This window comes from Lygodium microphyllum, chromosome 30 (assembly GCF_053477565.2).
Source record: "Lygodium microphyllum isolate KBCC chromosome 30, Lygodium_microphyllum_v1.1.10, whole genome shotgun sequence".
Lineage (NCBI taxonomy): Eukaryota > Viridiplantae > Streptophyta > Polypodiopsida > Schizaeales > Lygodiaceae > Lygodium > Lygodium microphyllum.
In genome coordinates, this window is record NC_141164.1 from 110,155,755 (window position 1) to 110,173,831 (window position 18,077).

At 43.6% G+C, this 18,077-nt stretch overlaps 1 pseudogene; it reads left to right on the top strand.

Annotated features, from left to right (window-relative positions):
- The first annotated feature begins 275 nt into the window (after positions 1–275).
- Positions 276–5,628, top strand: LOC148010237 (GTP-binding nuclear protein Ran1A pseudogene; annotated as a pseudogene).
- The last annotated feature ends 12,449 nt before the right edge of the window (positions 5,629–18,077 follow it).

Genomic DNA, 18,077 nt, shown 5'->3' on the forward strand with positions numbered 1-18,077 from the left:
CTCCTGGGTCCTAACCCTGTTTGTATGCTAAGTCTTGGGGTTCACTCATATTGGTGGGTTCCTTGAATGATTATGTTCGAGTGTATTCCTTGTTATTACAACCAATCCTCAAATTATGTACACTCAGTGTGGTGTCTGTGCGTTCGGTGCAAAATCAGGCTTTCTGCTCTTTCAGTGCACAACCAATGTGGCCTACTGTGTGTGCGGGATTACGGCACTCAAGTGCAATGTCAATGCTACCTTCAGCTCTTGGCCACTGGGTATGAGGTCAGCACATGGCTGCCTGGTTAAAAACTGGGTCTCTGTTGCGTCTCTCAGGTATGTGGAGATCTGATGTCTAGTCTGTTGTTGCAACTAGGCTGCGACAACACACTCTGCTAGGTTTCCTAGCCACACGGCCAAGTTTTCTATGATTTTCTCGCACCTAAAGTGTCGCACTAGTGTCGGCAATGCGGATCTGGGCTAAAATTATTAAAATAATGTCAAAAATGCATTCGGTCAAAATTGGCCCAAATGGCAGGGTTCGAATCCTAGAATCGACATCCGAACTGCCAAAGTCCGAATGTCTCGTTCGGCCAGGCCGAAGGCCGAATGGCCGAGTCCGAGGGCTGAAGCCCGAATGGCCGAGTCCGAGGGCCAAAGCTCGAATGGACGAGTTCAGGTGGGCCGATTCGGCCGTTCGAACACCGAATGGCCAAATCCCGAATTCGAAGGGGCCGAACCGCCGAAGCCCGAATGATAAGGTCCGAATGGCTAGATGGCCCGAAGGCCGAACTCCGAAGCCCGAAGGCCTTCGTTTGGGCGGCTGAAGCCCGAAGCTCGAATGGCAAGTAGCCAAATGCCCGAAGGCTGAATGCCGAACCCTAGGTTCGGGGCAGCCAACTGCCCAATTCTGGGGTTCGGACGTCCGAACACGTCAAGGTCGGTGCACTTCCGACAATGAAAATGGTGACAAATCTAGTGTTATGTTGATGCTTAGCTATTCTAGGCTATTAAATACACACAAGGGTATGCCGGGGAAGAGATTTGTATACCTATAGCACCCCAAAAGTGTGATCGAAGGGCGTCCGCTCCTCTCCTGTGCGTGTAGCTCTCTCACTCTCTCTTGCTCTCTCTCAACTAAGTCAGAATGCAAATGAGCTCTTCTACCCTTACCCCAGCCTTACATAGCATTGCCCAACTACTCTCTAACCTTAAAGCCTTTCCTCGTTGCGATTTCCCCCTTAAAAAACACAATTTTTGTCTTCTTTTTCTTATTGCAACCAAATTTACAGCAGCAAAAACCCTACCATTTCAGTTTCGAATCTTAATCCTATCCTACCTAATGCTAACAAAAAATCGCAAAACCAAGCATGGGTTGTATTTGCCTACTCAAGCACTCATCAAAAAACTCAAAATACTTACTTGTTCCAACGATTAAACCTCCTAAATCTCCTATCTACCTCAAGCACCATTTCGAGCAAAGGCCCTACTCCTATGCTCGATTTGATGCGCGTGGCGCTCAAGGCTCGATTCCATTGGTCCCGGCAATGGAACCAAAATGAAGGGGAGCTATAAGCTCTACCCCAAGATCTATGGACTGCTTATTGATCAAGCGTTTCAAGCCAAGAGGCCATGGCTACCTCTCACATAGCCGACGCGCCATGCCTACCTTACGAGTGTAGTGAGCTTACCTTGATGCTTGATTGAGTACCCTCCTCTCTCTTGCACATCGGTAGCTCCACGATCCTTGTGGCAAGCTCAAGCAACCTCAATCCCTCTCCCATGAGCTCCATCCTCCATAGCCACGCGCGAGACAAGGGAAGAGAAGAGAAGAGAAGAAGGTGGAGAGAGGAGATGGAGAGCTTCTTCTCCACGATCCCTCACTCTCACACACTCACTCCCTCACCCTCTCACACTCCCTCACTCCCTTTCTCAAGCACAAGCAAGAAGGCAAGAAACAAGAGAAGAAGAAAAAGAAGCTTTAGCCACACACAAGAATGAGCTTCTCATTCACTTTTGAACTTTATATACATACTCTCCCTTCTTTGGGCGGTCATCCCCTTTTTTACATGGCCGGCCATTGGCCTAAGCCCATTTCTCATTTCCCACCATTCTAATTTATCCTATTCCCAACTAATGCATACAATTTGCACAGGAGCGAGCCTGGCACTCTTTTACAAGGATTCGGGAGCGCTTCCACATTTAATGGTGCGCTTTTTACTCTTTTGCTTTCTCGGGGCGACACTGAGACTTTCTGGGGGTCTTGCCCGAACATTTAAATTTTTCAGGGTCTAGTTATCGATCAAGGCGCCTTTTCCTTCTTTTATCCTGCACCTTTCTTGCTATTTCCTTTTTTCCATTTTTCCACTCCTCTGCTCCATTTTCCCGCTCCTCTGTGCTATGGTAAACACAGTAAACAGCTGTTCTCTGCCATGAACCTGGTGCATTACATAACCTAAATGCCATCACATGGTACGCAAAGGTACCGAAGACAGTAATAAGCATCGTTTTTAGCCTGTCTTGCTCAGCAATTGCCATTTGGTTATACTCTGCAAAGCAATTCATAAACGAATAGATTTCCCTACTTGTTAGTTGATCCAAAATTTGGTCAATAAACGGCAACGGGTAGTAATATTTAATAGTTTGCTTATTCAACTCTCTAAAATCAACGCAAAGTTGGATCTGATTATTCTTCTTCTTCCTGATCACAACTAATGAGCATCATTCAGTATGCTGAACAGGGAAGATCAACCCGCTTTCCGCAACTTCTGTAGTTTCTCGAACAACCCATCCCTTAATGCAAAAGGCATACACCTTACTTTTTGACGTATAGAGAGGGTACCTTCCTTTACAAGAATAGTATGCACAGCTAGACTGGGAGGAATACCCCTAAGTTCGTCATAGCTCCAAGCAAAGATGTTGCTGAACTCCTGAATCAGGGACACATAGTCCTCTCTCTCTTCCAAACTGAGCATAGAGCCCAATTTAATTGGCTGCGAATCATTAGGCGGACCAAGGTCCAGCTCAATAATGCCCGCGTCTCTTATTCGATCATGAGGCTCTATTGGCTCATTCAAGCTTATTTGATAAATATCCTCTATAGTGGACCCTTCTTTAGATCCATCACTCAATGACGTCTCACTATTAGATGGATCATCTACTGTTTCTAGTTCAATGGAGGATAAAGGAGCTCTCTCACTGTGAGGAGACTCAAGGTAAGCATCTATTAGTACACGATGGGCACGTCGACCTAAAATCACTCGACTAGCGGATATATCAACTTGATAGTCTGTTCGTAAAATCCAGGGCCTTCCTAGCAAAACTCAATAGCTAGGATGTCCTGAAAACCTTATCACCCTAAAGTCCAGATAGCATTCCACGCTTGCAACAGTAACGTGGACTTTAGTAATGCAACCTTTTGGTTGTCTTAGACTATCATCCGCCATCCTAAGAAGTGTGGAGCCGTCTTTTTGAATTTTGAGACCTAGCCGCTCCATCAAATCTGAAATTATGATATTGACAGAGGTTCTAGTGTCCACGATAGCATGCTCCACTAATATTCCATCCACATACGCTAGAACCCTAGGGCAATGCTTTTCAGCATGATCGAACCAATCTTTGCCCACTCTAGCTATGCCCAAAGGTTCTACTATATACTCGATCCGTAGGATTTTCTTGAATTCCGTGCATACTCCTGGAGAAAGTTTAATCAATTGTAGGAGATTCGCATCTGGTTTGACTTCGTGCAAAGAGAACTTGCTAGGTCAAAGTCATGGTACTTAGCCAAAGTTCTCTTCTCCCGCCAAACTATTCTTTCCTTTGGTCATTGGACCGTTGGCTTTAATGCCTCTTTTTTTACTTTTTTCTTCTTTCTTAGCACCTCTCTATCCTTCTCGGGATCCACTTTACCGTTGTCGTATTGCTGCGCATTCGAGGTGTGTAAACCACCCAAAAGTTGTGCATGGGATTTGGTACTTTGTACATATTTAGTTGTTGTGATTACATTTATTCTCAGCGTATGAGTACTGATGCTCACATGAAGGGCTTCACTTCAGAAGTTTTAGTATCTATGGTAAATGTGGCGCTTGTAGCCCTTGGTGGGCAACTCTCTTGTGGATATGTATGGGAAATTTGGCTCCCTTGCAGAAGCGCATCATGTTCTCAACAACTTACCCATTCGTGATGCAGTCTCTTGCCTCAGCTTTATGTTGGAAACAAACTGGTAGACATGTATGGCAGATGAAGCACACCGTGTCTTTGACATGCTGCCAGTTCATGATGTAATCTCATGGAATGCATACATTTCAGGATACGCTGAACTTGGAGCTTGGGGGATTTCTTGAAATCTTTGTAGGATCACTGTCTGCAGGACTCATTGTTGGTGATATTGCAAATATATCAAATATTGAAGAAAGTTTCCTTTTATTTCTAATGTACAGGACAGTGGTGAAGGTTCGACATCATCCAGCTGCCAAGCACAGTCTTATTGCAGGATTCAGAGGGTCTAATAAAGGAAAAAGCAAAGCCACGGATGGCTATTTTAAAAGGAGGCTTTGCCACGGATGGCTATTTTTGAAAAAGGAGGCTTTTTGGGGGGGAAAAACAGAGAATTATTGAATGGAAAATCGACAGGTTGTAGAAGGGGAGAAGGAGTCGACACGCAGGGATTGAAGCGCGGACTGAGAGGGAATCAGGGAGGCATTGAGCCTGGTTTTTGTCGTGAGACAGTGAATGGAGGCGCAGAAATCCATGGAAATCTATTCAAAGCACTTATACAATTACTCCATCCATCAAACTTGCTCATTACTGGAATGCTGCTGAGATTACTAAAAAAAAAACTGGGACTGCGCTCTCTTCGTCAACGACATTGAAGAACGAGGAAGGGGAACTCTGCAATTTGGGAGTACGGGAGAGGATTGGAAGCGCAGGAGAACAAGAACCGGACAGAGGAGGATCGTGAGGATTCTTCAAACCTCGAATTTGGGTTTCAAGAAGGACCGCAATTGGGAAACAAATGTCGAAGGCACTCTGTAATCGAAGAGATGGGGGAATTATGCTAATCAGAGAGGAGATGAAGGGGATGCTAATCGGAGGGAGCGCCTTGTCCAGATTTTGACCTGTGGCTTGGTTTTATGTGGGCGAGGGAGGAAGGACTGTCGGCACAGAGGAGACTGTTGGGATACTGCAGGGCAGGAGAAGTTTGGTGGGCTTAGAGATGGTTACTATATTCATGGGCAGTGTGCTAATATTATGTTCGATGTCACAGCCAGATTGATCTACAAAAATGTGCCTACATGGCATAGGGATCTCTGCAGGGTTTGTGAGAACATACCTATTGTCCTGTGTGGCAATAAGGTTGATGTCAAGAATCGCCAGGTGAAAGCAAAGCAGGTCACTTTTCATCAGAAGAAGAATCTTTAGTATTATGAAATTTCTGCTAAAAGTAACTACAACTTTGAGAAGCCATTTCTTTATCTTGCAAGGAAGCTTGCTGGGGATCCAAATCTGCACTTTGTAGAATCGCCTGCTCTGGCACCACCTGAAGTTCAAATTGACCTGGCAGCACAACAGAAATATGAAGCTGAACTTGCAGAAGCTGCAGCTCAACCTTTGCCTGATGATGATGATGCTGATTTTGACAGTTAACTGAAGACTTTCAAGCACTTCCTGGTCAGCAATCAGACTGCCCCAATTTTAAGCTGGTCATCGTAGGTGATGAAGGAACGGGAAAGACTAATTTTTTGAAACGTCACTTAACTGGTGAATTTGAGAAAAGATATGAACCCACAATTGGTGTTAAAGTTCATCCACTAGATTTTTATACCAACTGTGGCAAAAACGGTACTACTGTTGGGATCAAGAGGAAAATACAGACAAAAATTCACGGTTCACAACCCTTGAAAATTAAGTGTTGAATTTTAATTCTTCTGAAAGAAGGGAACTTTGGCTACTCAGAATGTAAGGATGATGCAGAGCCCTATTGCCTTCCAAAACTCGGAGACTATTTCAAACTGACATCCCTTATCCCATTAAATTCTCCAAAAGCCTGTATCTGATGGTATATTTGTGCTCCTCTCAAACAAGGCGCCTTTGAAAATGCTATCAGGAATCACTGATAAGAAGGACAACTCTCTTATGCATTGCAATCTACGGACTGCATGGTCCAACGCAAGGGCATATTGTCTCCTCTAGCATTGCATTTTGTCCTATACGGAGTTGTATAGAAAAGAAAAACCTGCATACAGTTTGCTGAAAACACTATATATATTTTGATATACTCAACAGAAAAATGTCTTCATGTGGATTGTAATTATTTCAGCTCATATGCAACTTGGATGAGAAGAACAAACTGTATGATTATATTCATAGATATTTTGGTAGATCTATTGGAGCTTAAAGAATGGACAGATTATCCTGCATAGCCTGATCTTGTTTGATTGATCTTCTATCTTGGAATTGCTCAATAACCTCTGTGGTTGCGACTTTGCTTTCGAAAACCCTTTGACATCTTTGGTGAACCCGACGTGAAAGCGTCGCAGAAATTTCAGGATGGGAGATACTTCAGCCTCTATTTCAGCTTCTTCTACAATTCCAACTGCCTCTACTTCAGCTCCATCTATGACTGCTGCGTCAAGTACTTCAACGGAGGATCTAAAACAGATTTTGCAGAATATGTCCATGTATATGCAGCTCCAAAATCAGCAAACACAAATGTATATGCAGCAGCAACAACAATTGCATCAACAGCAGTTGTCTCAGCAAAGGCAACTCTATTCGGAGCAGGAGAATGCAAACAGCGCGACTAAGGCTATTGAAGCAGTTGAGAGTGAGAAGAAGCTATTTGACGGGCATATTTGAAGACATATGAGTTCAAGATGGGGTTTTTTGGAGTTCCTGCTAGACTTATGAGTAAGTACTTCCTTCGTCTTGTCACACCTGCTTTGAGGACAAAAGTGACTGATCTATTTATTCAAAATACACATTGGCAAGATTTTAAGAAGGCCTTGAAAGAAGAATACTTCCTTGAGGACTTTGGTATGGCTACTCGACGGTCATTCCGAGAGTGGGTCTACATGCCAAACAAAGGTCTTGCTGCTTCGGAGTTGATTCGAGAATTTGAAGAGAGGTATAGTCAGCTTGATGCCATTGAAAAAAGAGCATTGGATGTAGAAAAAGTTGAGCTTTTCTTGCAAGCTGCAGATCCTGCTCTTCAAGAAGAATTGGGTGAGCTTCTTGAAGATCGCACGAAGCCTATGGGTCTTAAAACTGATTGGCAGGATGCTCAGGATGCAGTTTCGACTTTGACCAAGAGGAGGATATGGAAGACTCGCCTACAGAATGGTTCCATGATACCTACATCATCATCTGCTCCTATGCCTACTTCTATCCCTGTTATTTCTTCTCCTCCTCAGCCAGTTTCTTGGCCTATGCCAGTGCCTACTGTTTCTACTCCACCTATTCCTCCTGTTCCACGACCGATGCCTACACCTTCTGCTCCAAAACCATCCGCTCCATCGGTGCCTACTTCTCTTGATGACATAATCAAAGGTATCACAGATTTGACACTTGAGTCAGTCAAAGCGGAGTTGGTGGGTAAGTTGAAGGAGCAGTTTGCTTCGACTGTGCCTACTACTTCTTCTAGTGCTTCTACTGCACCTAGGAGTGCTCCTAGTGCTCCTAGGAGAGATCGGAGATGTATTTGGTGTGATAGTATGGAGCATCAGCATTGCAGGGATTGTGACTCTTTCTAGGATGCAAGGAGGCAAAATTTGGTATATTGGGGGCAAGATGGTAAGATTTGGTTGACTGAGACAGGAGCTCCACTTGCTACCAACTTTGGTAAAGGTGGAATGAAGAAGTTAGTGGAGGACATGGCTGCGCGTACTTCTTATGTGACGGCTAGAGGTGATGCTTCTGCATATGGAGTACAGATTGAGAAGGGATCGGAGACTCAGTCCGCACTATGGACTTATGCTATGGAGACTGCAAACAAGGGGAAAATTCAGCAAACTGTTTTGACTAGCGCAGGCTCTAGCATCAGATCAGAGACAGGATGGGACTCGCCTGTTGATAGGTATTCTATTTATGCTTATTTGGCTAAATCTCATGGTTCAGATGTATTTGTTGAGGAGAAGCATAAGAGGGATGAAGAAAATCCAAGTGCAGCTAAGAAGACTAGAGGGGGTGAGTTTGTTACTCCACCTACTGCAGGACCGTCTTCACGATCAGGGCCAAATCGACAGATGGAGGATGCTTAAAAGAGGGAAAAGAGGCAAGAGCCTAGAGAGAGGAAGCAGCCAGGATTCAGATTGATGTCCGATATTGAGACATCTACAGACATGAAGAAAATCTTTAATGATAAGATACTTGGCAGTGAGGTGACTTTCACTATTTCTGAGATTTTGGGCATCTCAAAAAGAGAGTTTCAGGATCAATTTCAGGAGGTCCTAAAGAGGAAAAGACATGCATTGTCTACCACTGATACACAGGGAGTTTTGATTGGAGAGTTGGATGATGATGATGATGAGGTTATGGTTGATAATGCTTCTATTTTGCCGCAGGTAGAGAAGAGGGTTCAGCCTATGCATTATGCTGAAATTGATGAGCCTGTTTTGATACCGCATAGTCACTTCTCGCGGAGCCATTGGGCTAGGGCAACTACAGAGACGATGGTAAAGGTTGGTGAAAAACAGGTGCCTTATGTTGCATTGGTTGATCATGGTTCAGAGATTAATCTCATAGTACGTGGGGTTTATGAGAGTAACAGATGGCCTATGGATGTAGAGCATGGGTGGCGTATGAGAGCCGCCAATAACACTGCAGGTGATTTATATGCTGCTTGCCCTAGTGTCAGGGTTTCTATTGGTGATGTAGAGGAGGATTTTCATTTCTTTGTGCAGGATTCATGCTCTTATCCCATAATTCTTGGTCAGCCATTCATTACAGAGATGCGTATGGAAACAAAGGTCATGGATGATGGATCTGCTTATGCACAGATTCGCAGTAAAGATGGTATGAGAGTAGTTCAGTTTATGACTGTATGTGTGAACCATGTTAGAAACAGGGATACTCTCAGAGATGCACCCTTACCCACTGTGAGGGATTCGGGTTTTCATTAGGTACCGCCGTTTCGTGAGACGACGGTGGTACAGAGGAGAGGAGATTGGAGTTCTCGCCTCCTGGCAGCAGCAGTGTTTTCTCCTCCGGTTATGTTGGGATTTCAGCAAACAGTTCAATGAGTTATCAGAGGACTTCTAGGTTGTCTAGAGCTGCCAGGCAGTATATATGCAAGAAGGAGAAAAATTTGAAAAATGCAGGAATTTTGGAGGATGATGAGCACATAGATGGGATGTATGACAGTGTGATTTGTGCAGATATGATGACAGAGATGGGAGATATGCTGAAAACTGATATGCTGAATTGTCATGGTAATGTATTAGTGCAGTCCCTGGACATGTTTCATGAAATTGCAGATTTTGTGTCACAGATTGAGTCAGAGGCTGAGGTAACTCAGCAAAGAGTATTGAGTGCTGAAGAAATTCAGCAAACAGAGTTTCCAGCTGGTTATGATCAGCTTTCAGAGAGACAGAGGGCTGAAAATTTTCAGCCAACAGAGTTTACTGCTGAAATATTTCAGCATTTAGAGTTTGGGGCTGTTTCTATGCAGTCCATAGAGAAGAGGGCTGAGAATATTCAGCCATTGGAGTGCAGAATCGCTGATTTACAGCAAGGTTTATGTAATGCAGAAGAGCATAAAGAAGCCAGGGTTGACACGAAATACAAAACTGTGGATAAGAAGGTGAAGCCGGTTGCTGTACCGCTTCCACCTAACAGTGATCAGCAAATAGAGAGGGCTGCTAAACAGCAAATTTTGAGGAATCCGGAGCATATTGGTCATAAATTTTCAGCAGAGACACTTGCTGAATTGAAAATTGGAAATGGTGATTTCTTGTTACCCATGGAGAAGCAATGCTTTCAAGAGATGCTTGAGCGTCATGGAAGGGGATTTGCTTTTGTCCCACATGAAATTGGATGTGTGAATCCTGATATTGTTGCTCCTATGGTTATTTTTACTATTCCTCATATCCCATGGAATCTCCGACCTATTCCAGTGCCTAAAGCACACTTGCCAAAGCTGATTGATTTATTGAATGAGAAAATTAGGATGGGAATCCTTGAGCCTTCATCTGCACCATACTCAAACAGGTGGTTTACAGTTCCAAAGAAGAATGGTACTCTTCGATTTATTCAGGACATGCAGCCAGTGAACAGAGTTACTATCAGGAATGTTGGTATAGGTCCAGTTGTGGATGAGTTTGCACAGGCATTTGCTGGACGTGCCATCTATTCTTTGGGTGATTTGTATTCAGGATATGATCAGTTTCAGCTGGCCTTGGAAAGCAGGGACATAACCACCAGAACTCCTATTGGGCTTGTCAGGATGTGTACCTTGCCTCAAGGTGCCACTAATTCTGTTGTGCATATGATGAATGCCATGCATAAGGTCCTTCATGATTACATACCTCAGCTTACTATGCCTTTCTTGGATGATGTGCCCATTAAGGGGTGTGCAGAAGAAGAGAAGAATGAGAGCCTAAATGAGCAGGGATGTAGATACTTTGTGGCTGATCATATTTTAGCATGTGAGAAGATTTTGGCCAGGTTAGAAGAAGTGAACTTGACACTTTCAGGGCAAAAATCTGTTTTTGGAGTGAATGAGGTTGTCATTGTTGGGCATATGTGTGGATATTATGGCAGGAAACCCTCACCTGATAAGGTGAATGCTATAGGCGAGATTGCAGAGTATTGTTCTACCACTTCAGAGGTACGGAGATTCATTGGTGCTTGTGTGTTTTATATGATTTGGATACCTCATTTTGCACACATAGCAAATTGTTTGTATCAGCTGCTTCGAAAGGGGCAGAAATTTTATTGGGATGAGAGCCACACTAGAGCCATGCGGAGATTGAAGAAGTTATTGCAGAATGCTCCTACTCTCAGGAAAGCGGATTATAATTGTGATAGGCCTATTGTATTGATAGTTGACACTAGTCCAATTGGCATAGGTTGGGCTGTGGGTCAAGATGATGCAGAAGGAAATAGGTATGCTATTCGGTTTGGGGCGAAAGTCCTAAACGAGAGACAGAGGAGATATCCGCAAATCAAGAGGGAGTTATTGGGGATTGTCACGGCTCTCAAATGTGACAAGGAGTACTTTATTGGAGCTTCAGTTGTGGTAGAGACAGATTGCTTGCCATTGATTGGTATGATCACGAGTTGCTCTACTCCGGATATAGCTATGTTGAGATGGATTGCATACATCAAGTCATTAAATCCGGAATTTAAACACATAGCAGGGAAGGATAATCCAGTGGCAGATATGTTGTCTAGAGCCAGGTATGATGATGAGGAGACTCTACTTGCAGAAGAGGATGATGCAGAAATTTCAGCCACTATGGTTGATCATGTTTGTCATGTCTTTGATATTATGGCTTTTACAGAAGAACTTTATGTTGGAGATTGGTTGCAGATTGGTAGGTACCTTAGTACACTAAGCAAAAGAGATGAATGGACAGATGAAGAGTTTAAGAAGATCAGAAGGAAAGCCTATGGTTATTTTCTCAAGGATGGATTTCTTTGGAAGCATCCGAAGAAAAGAGGCGGATTACCTTTGCGGGTTTTCTGCGATAGAGAGACACAGTTACAGGTGATGAGGGAGTTTCATGAGAGTCCTTCGGCTGGTCATAGAGGAGTATGGGCTACTTATGAGAAAATCAGGGAGAAATATTGGTGGAAAGGCATGTACAGAGATGTTTCTCACTTTGTTGAGACTTGCAGAGACTGCCAGATGTATTCAGTAGTGCGTCATAGAGATGAGCTTCATCCGACCTATCCGCTATGCATTCATTATAAGTGGGTAGTTGATTTGGTTACCATGCCTATGGGTCTATGGCAGATGAGATACATTGTTTTGGCTAGAGAGGATCTTACTAATCATGTTGAGGGGAGATATTTGAGAACGAAGACCACTAGTGCAGTGTGTAAGTTCTTATTGGAGGAAATTTTCTACAGGTATGGTTGTGTGGGTAAGATCACTGCGGATCGTGGTGAATTGGATGCAGATGAAGCTAGGGAGTTTTTCTCTTAGCTAGGAATCAAATTGGCTCTAACCACAGCATATAATCCAAAGGGAAATGGAAAGAGTGAAAGAGGGCATTCGCCAATAGTGAAAGCATTAGCCAAAGCATGCAGAGGACGGATTGGAGAATGGCCGAGACTTCTACCATTTGCCTTGTGGGCTGATCGTACGACCCATAGTGTTACCACAGGATATATGCCTGCAGAGTTGATGTATGGTCAGAAACCTGTTATGCCGATTGAGACTTGTGCTTTGACTTGGTCAGTTTTACCTTGGTAGGAGGATTTGACGAGAGAGGAGCTCTTAGCTCTTCGGATTCGACAGTTGGAGAGGAGACCTGAGGATATTCAGCTAGCTATTGACAGGTTGAAAGTTGCTAGACTAAGGAACAAGGACAGGTTTGATAGCAGGCATCACTTGCGGCCTAGAGCAATAGAAGAGGGAGATTGGGTATTGGTCTTTGATAGCAGCCTTGAAAATCAGCATACTGCACTTCGGAAGATGGTGAAAAGATGGTTTGGGCCATACATAGTTAGACATGTTTTTGATAATGCGACATATGAGCTGACTGAATTGGATGGGACAGTGCTTAGAGTGCCTATTGCTGGAAAAAGAATCAAGATTTTCAAGAAAAGAGATGATGAGGATTATGCATTGGAAGAATTTTCGAGAGAAGAGCAACGACAAGAAACTCCAATGGAAGAGACAGATGATATGGCTGAAAATCTTGTTGATCTACCGGAAATGCATAACGAAGAGATTGATTTGTTTGTGGATCTTGATGATAATGATCATGGGTAGTTGGCCCATCCGGAGGATGCGCAGGATTAGAGGGGGTGGATGTCGTATTGCTGCGCATTCGAGATGTGTAAACCACCCAAAAGTTGTGCATGGGATTTGGTACTTTGTACATATTTAGTTGTTGTGATTACATTTATTCTCAGCGTATGAGTATTGATGCTCACATGAAGGGCTTCACTTCAGAAGTTTTAGTATCTATGGTAAATGTGGCGCTTGTAGCCCTTGGTGGGCAACTCTCTTGTGGATATGTATGGGAAATTTGGCTTCCTTGCGGAAGCGCATCATGTTTTCAACAACTTACCCATTCGTGATGCAGTCTCTTGCCTCAGCTTTATGTTGGAAACAAACTGGTAGACATGTATGGCAGATGAAGCACATCGTGTCTTTGACATGCTGCCAGTTCATGATGTAATCTCATGGAATGCATATATTTCAGGATACGCTGAACTTGGAGCTTGGGGGATTTCTTGAAATCTTTGTAGGATCACTGTCTGCAGGACTCATTGTTGGTGATATTGCAAATATATCAAATATTGAAGAAAGATTCCTTTTATTTTTGATGTACAGGACAGTGGTGAAGGTTCGACATCATCCAGCTGCCAAGCACAGTCTTATTGCAGGATTCAGAGGGTCTAATAAAGGAAAAAGCAAAGCCACGGATGGCTATTTTAAAAGGAGGCTTTGCCACGGATGGCTATTTTTGAAAAAGGAGGCTTTTTGGGGGGAAAAAACAGAGAATTATTGAATGGAAAATCAACAGGTTGTAGAAGGGGAGAAGGAGTCGACACACAGGGATTGAAGCGCGGACTGAGAGGGAATCAGGGAGGCATTGAGCCTGGTTTTTGTCGTGAGACAGTGAATGGAGGCACAGAAATCCATGGAAATCTATTCAAAGCACTTATACAATTACTCCATCCATCAAACTTGTTCATTACTGGAATGGTGCTGAGATTACTAAAAAAAAACTGGGACTGCGCTCTCTTCGTCAATGACATTGAAGAACGAGGAAGGGGAACTCTGCAATTTGGGAGTACGGGAGAGGATTGGAAGCGCAGGAGAACAAGAACCGGACAGAGGAGGATCGTGAGGATTCTTCAAACCTCGAATTTGGGTTTCAAGAAGGACCGCAATTGGGAAACAAATGTCGAAGGCGCTCTGTAATCGAAGAGATGGGGGAATTATGCTAATCAGAGAGGAGATGAAGGGGATGCTAATCGGAGGGAGCGCCTTGTCCATATTTTGACCTGTGGCTTGGTTTTATGCAGGAGAGGGAGGAAGGACTGTCGGCACAGAGGAGACTGTTGGGATACTGCAGGGCAGGAGAAGTTTGGTGGGCTTAGAGATGGTTACTATATTCATGGGCAGTGTGCTAATATTATGTTCGATGTCACAGCCAGATTGATCTACAAAAATGTGCCTACATGGCATAGGGATCTCTGCAGGGTTTGTGAGAACATACCTATTGTCCTGTGTGGCAATAAGGTTGATGTCAAGAATCGCCAGGTGAAAGCAAAGCAGGTCACTTTTCATCGGAAGAAGAATCTTTAGTATTATGAAATTTCTGCTAAAAGTAACTACAACTTTGAGAAGCCATTTCTTTATCTTGCAAGGAAGCTTGCTGGGGATCCAAATCTGCACTTTGTAGAATCGCCTGCTCTGGCACCACCTGAAGTTCAAATTGACCTGGCAGCACAACAGAAATATGAAGCTGAACTTGCAGAAGCTGCAGCTCAACCTTTGCCTGATGATGATGATGCTGATTTTGACAGTTAACTGAAGACTTTCAAGCACTTCCTGGTCAGCAATCAGACTGCCCCAATTTTAAGCTGGTCATCGTAGGTGATGAAGGAACGGGAAAGACTAATTTTTTGAAACGTCACTTAACTGGTGAATTTGAGAAAAGATATGAACCCACAATTGGTGTTAAAGTTCATCCACTAGATTTTTATACCAACTGTGGCAAAAACGGTACTACTGTTGGGATCAAGAGGAAAATACAGACAAAAATTCACGGTTCACAACCCTTGAAAATTAAGTGTTGAATTTTAATTCTTCTGAAAGAAGGGAACTTTGGCTACTCAGAATGTAAGGATGATGCAGAGCCCTATTGCCTTCCAAAACTCGGAGACTACTTCAAACTGACATCCCTTATCCCATTAAGTTCTCCAAAAGCCTGTATCTGATGGTATATTTGTGCTCCTCTCAAACAAGGCGCCTTTGAAAATGCTATCAGGAATCACTGATAAGAAGGACAACTCTCTTATGCATTGCAATCTACGGACTGCATGGTCCAATGCAAGGGCATATTGTCTCCTCTAGCATTGCATTTTGTCCTATACGGAGTTGTATAGAAAAGAAAAACCTGCATACAGTTTGCTGAAAACACTATATATATTTTGATATACTCAACAGAAAAATGTCTTCATGTGGATTGTAATTATTTCAGCTCATATGCAACTTGGATGAGAAGAACAAACTGTATGATTATATTCATAGATATATTGGTAGATCTATTGGAGCTTAAAGAATGGACAGATTATCCTGCATAGCCTGATCTTGTTTGATTGATCTTCTATCTTGGAATTGCTCAATAACCTCTGTGGTTGCGACTTTGCTTTCGAAAACCCTTTGACACCGTCAACAGGCCTTAGAGGTCCACCTTCCATATCCGGATTCAAGAATCGCTTTTCCCTAGCATCCTGCTTAGGGTTTCCCTCGACAAGTTTTATAGTTACTTTATCACCCTCTTTAATCTTTTGCCCTCTTGTCACGGCTCGTAGATTAGAAGAAACAGTATCACTGACACATAAAGCCTCAATAAGGCTGACTCCACTGCCATGAGGCAACTCCTCTACAACAGCCTTTCCTCATTGTACTATTTGTCTTGGTCCCTCATCTTGCTCGAGATTATTCCCTTGTGCACGATGATTAACTGGACCAAGTTGTTTACTTCCTTGTTGGAGAGAACTGATCTTACTCCAATAGGTAGCAGCTAAGTGGCTAGACTTTTCGCAAATATCACATTTGACATTCCTAGGGAAATGTTGGCCACACCACACCACTTACAACTAAATCTTGAGGGGCCACCCTCTTCAAGGCATCGACTCCCTATCAAATTCTATTGCTTCTTAAGGAATTTGACATCCACAGCTATTTGTCAATACTACTCAGAGATCATATCAGTGCAGTGCTTCATCATGTCCTTAACTTCACCAAGGACATTAGAGGCACTCGACTCGTAGCCACGATCATCAGTTTGTCGTCCCATGGACCTAACCACTTGATTAGGGATTGGCCGTTGACCTACTAGGACAACATTAGGATTCATTGTTTGGCCCCCACTATTTAGTGAGGCCGCCTGACTAGCCATAGGCATAGTCATGCTAGGAGGAGTTGGTAACATAGGTAAATTCAACATGATCCCTCCTCTCCCATTCTCGTTTGACATGGGATCCCCTTGACTCCCATTGGTTAAGGCCAAGTTATTACCATTCCAATTTATCCTTAATGCATAAGCCGCTTGCAAAGTGTGACTCTACTCCTTCTTCTTGGGTAATAGCAGTGAAAATGTCGGCCAAAGAAACACTACTCAGCTGCACCTGGATGTTAAAATCCAATCCATGTAGGAAATATTGTAATTGGGTAGCCATTGGAATGGGGATATAAGTATTTAGTTTATGAAGAACTTGCTTTAATTTCTTGGCATAGGCCTCGACATTCTCATTTGGCTCTTGGCATGTTACATTCAAGACACGCAACCAATATTGTCCACCCTTCTCAGGGGCAAACTCTCTATAGAAAGTCGTAAAGAATTGGGCACTGCTAGTTATGGTTCCAGGTTCGAGACCGTGGTACCATACTGCCACTCTTGCTTTTAACGTCATGTTAAAGAACATCATTAGGTGTCCTTCGTCTTGGATTCGATAATTGAACATGAGTGTTTGTGGAGTTCTCCATCTTCTTTTGCTAACCCATGGAAAATGGGCAACGATGCTCCTAATGCCAGCAAATCCGGTGTCCCTACTGGAATTGTGATAGGTTGTGCTATGGCTACAACCGGATTGACAACAGGAGTTTGTATAGGTAAAACTACACCCCCACTTGTTGTGGGTTGATTAACTGGAAGTAGGGGAGTACTAGGACTTCCACTTGTTGTGGGTTGAAGAGCTACTCGTAACACTTAGGTTACTAGAACCACTGCCTCTTATGCGCAACAGGCTGCTCCTTTGAGGAGAATAAGGACTTACAATCTCCAACCTCCATCTAGCCCTCTCAACACGTTCTGCTTTTTGTATTTTGGCTGGACGGTCCTTGTCACAGGGCTTCATTCTTCTTCACACGCACGAATTGCCCCTTGCAAGAGAGCAAGGTTGAAGAGAGAAAGACTAAAATCTAATCTCCACAACCGGGCAGCCATTTGAGGAGCGGACTGGAGTGATAGGAAGCGTAGATCAAGAGTATCTCAGGCATGTAATCGGTTGGGGGGGTTGTTTACAGCCTCCATATCCCCTCCTCTTCCCCAAAATGATGGCGCCTTCTTCCTCGTGGTGTGAAAATCGGCCGCTTACTTCCTCACAATTTTTCCAAGAATGAGGGGGCCCAAAGGGAGCCCCCCTAAAGTCACATCTCTTGGGCTCCCTAAAGCCTATTCACACTTGGCATTTGGTCCTTGGTCTTTGAGGCGCTCCCATTTCCTCGTCCGATGTTCGTTTTGAAGTCTAAAAAGTCCTGGGCGTCCATCTTGAAGTCCTCCACTGCTGGCATCTCCCAAGGTCTCGTCTGACATGCCAAAAATTTGTCAAAATTCACCAACTATCGTCAAGTGGGTCTTTTAAGCATTTTTCGGGCATTGCCGCTTAAAATCGTACTGATTGCCACCGCTGCCTTCGAGGAAGTCTATTTTTCCCCTAAAATATAGATTTTTTGGCTATTTTTAAGCGCTTCTCAGCATCAAAAATCATCTATCAATGAGCTATGCGCTTGTCATATGAGGTGATGAGGTGTTATTTTTGTGCTTGTTTTGGGAAACATCGGTGGAAATCAGCTCTTTAGCTACCTTGGAAGCCTTGACAAACACAAATTCTGATTCTTCCCAAGGACAAGGGAGTGTATGTATCTCCCTCGCTGCAGGCTCGTCCAAAAGGCTCAAGTCTAA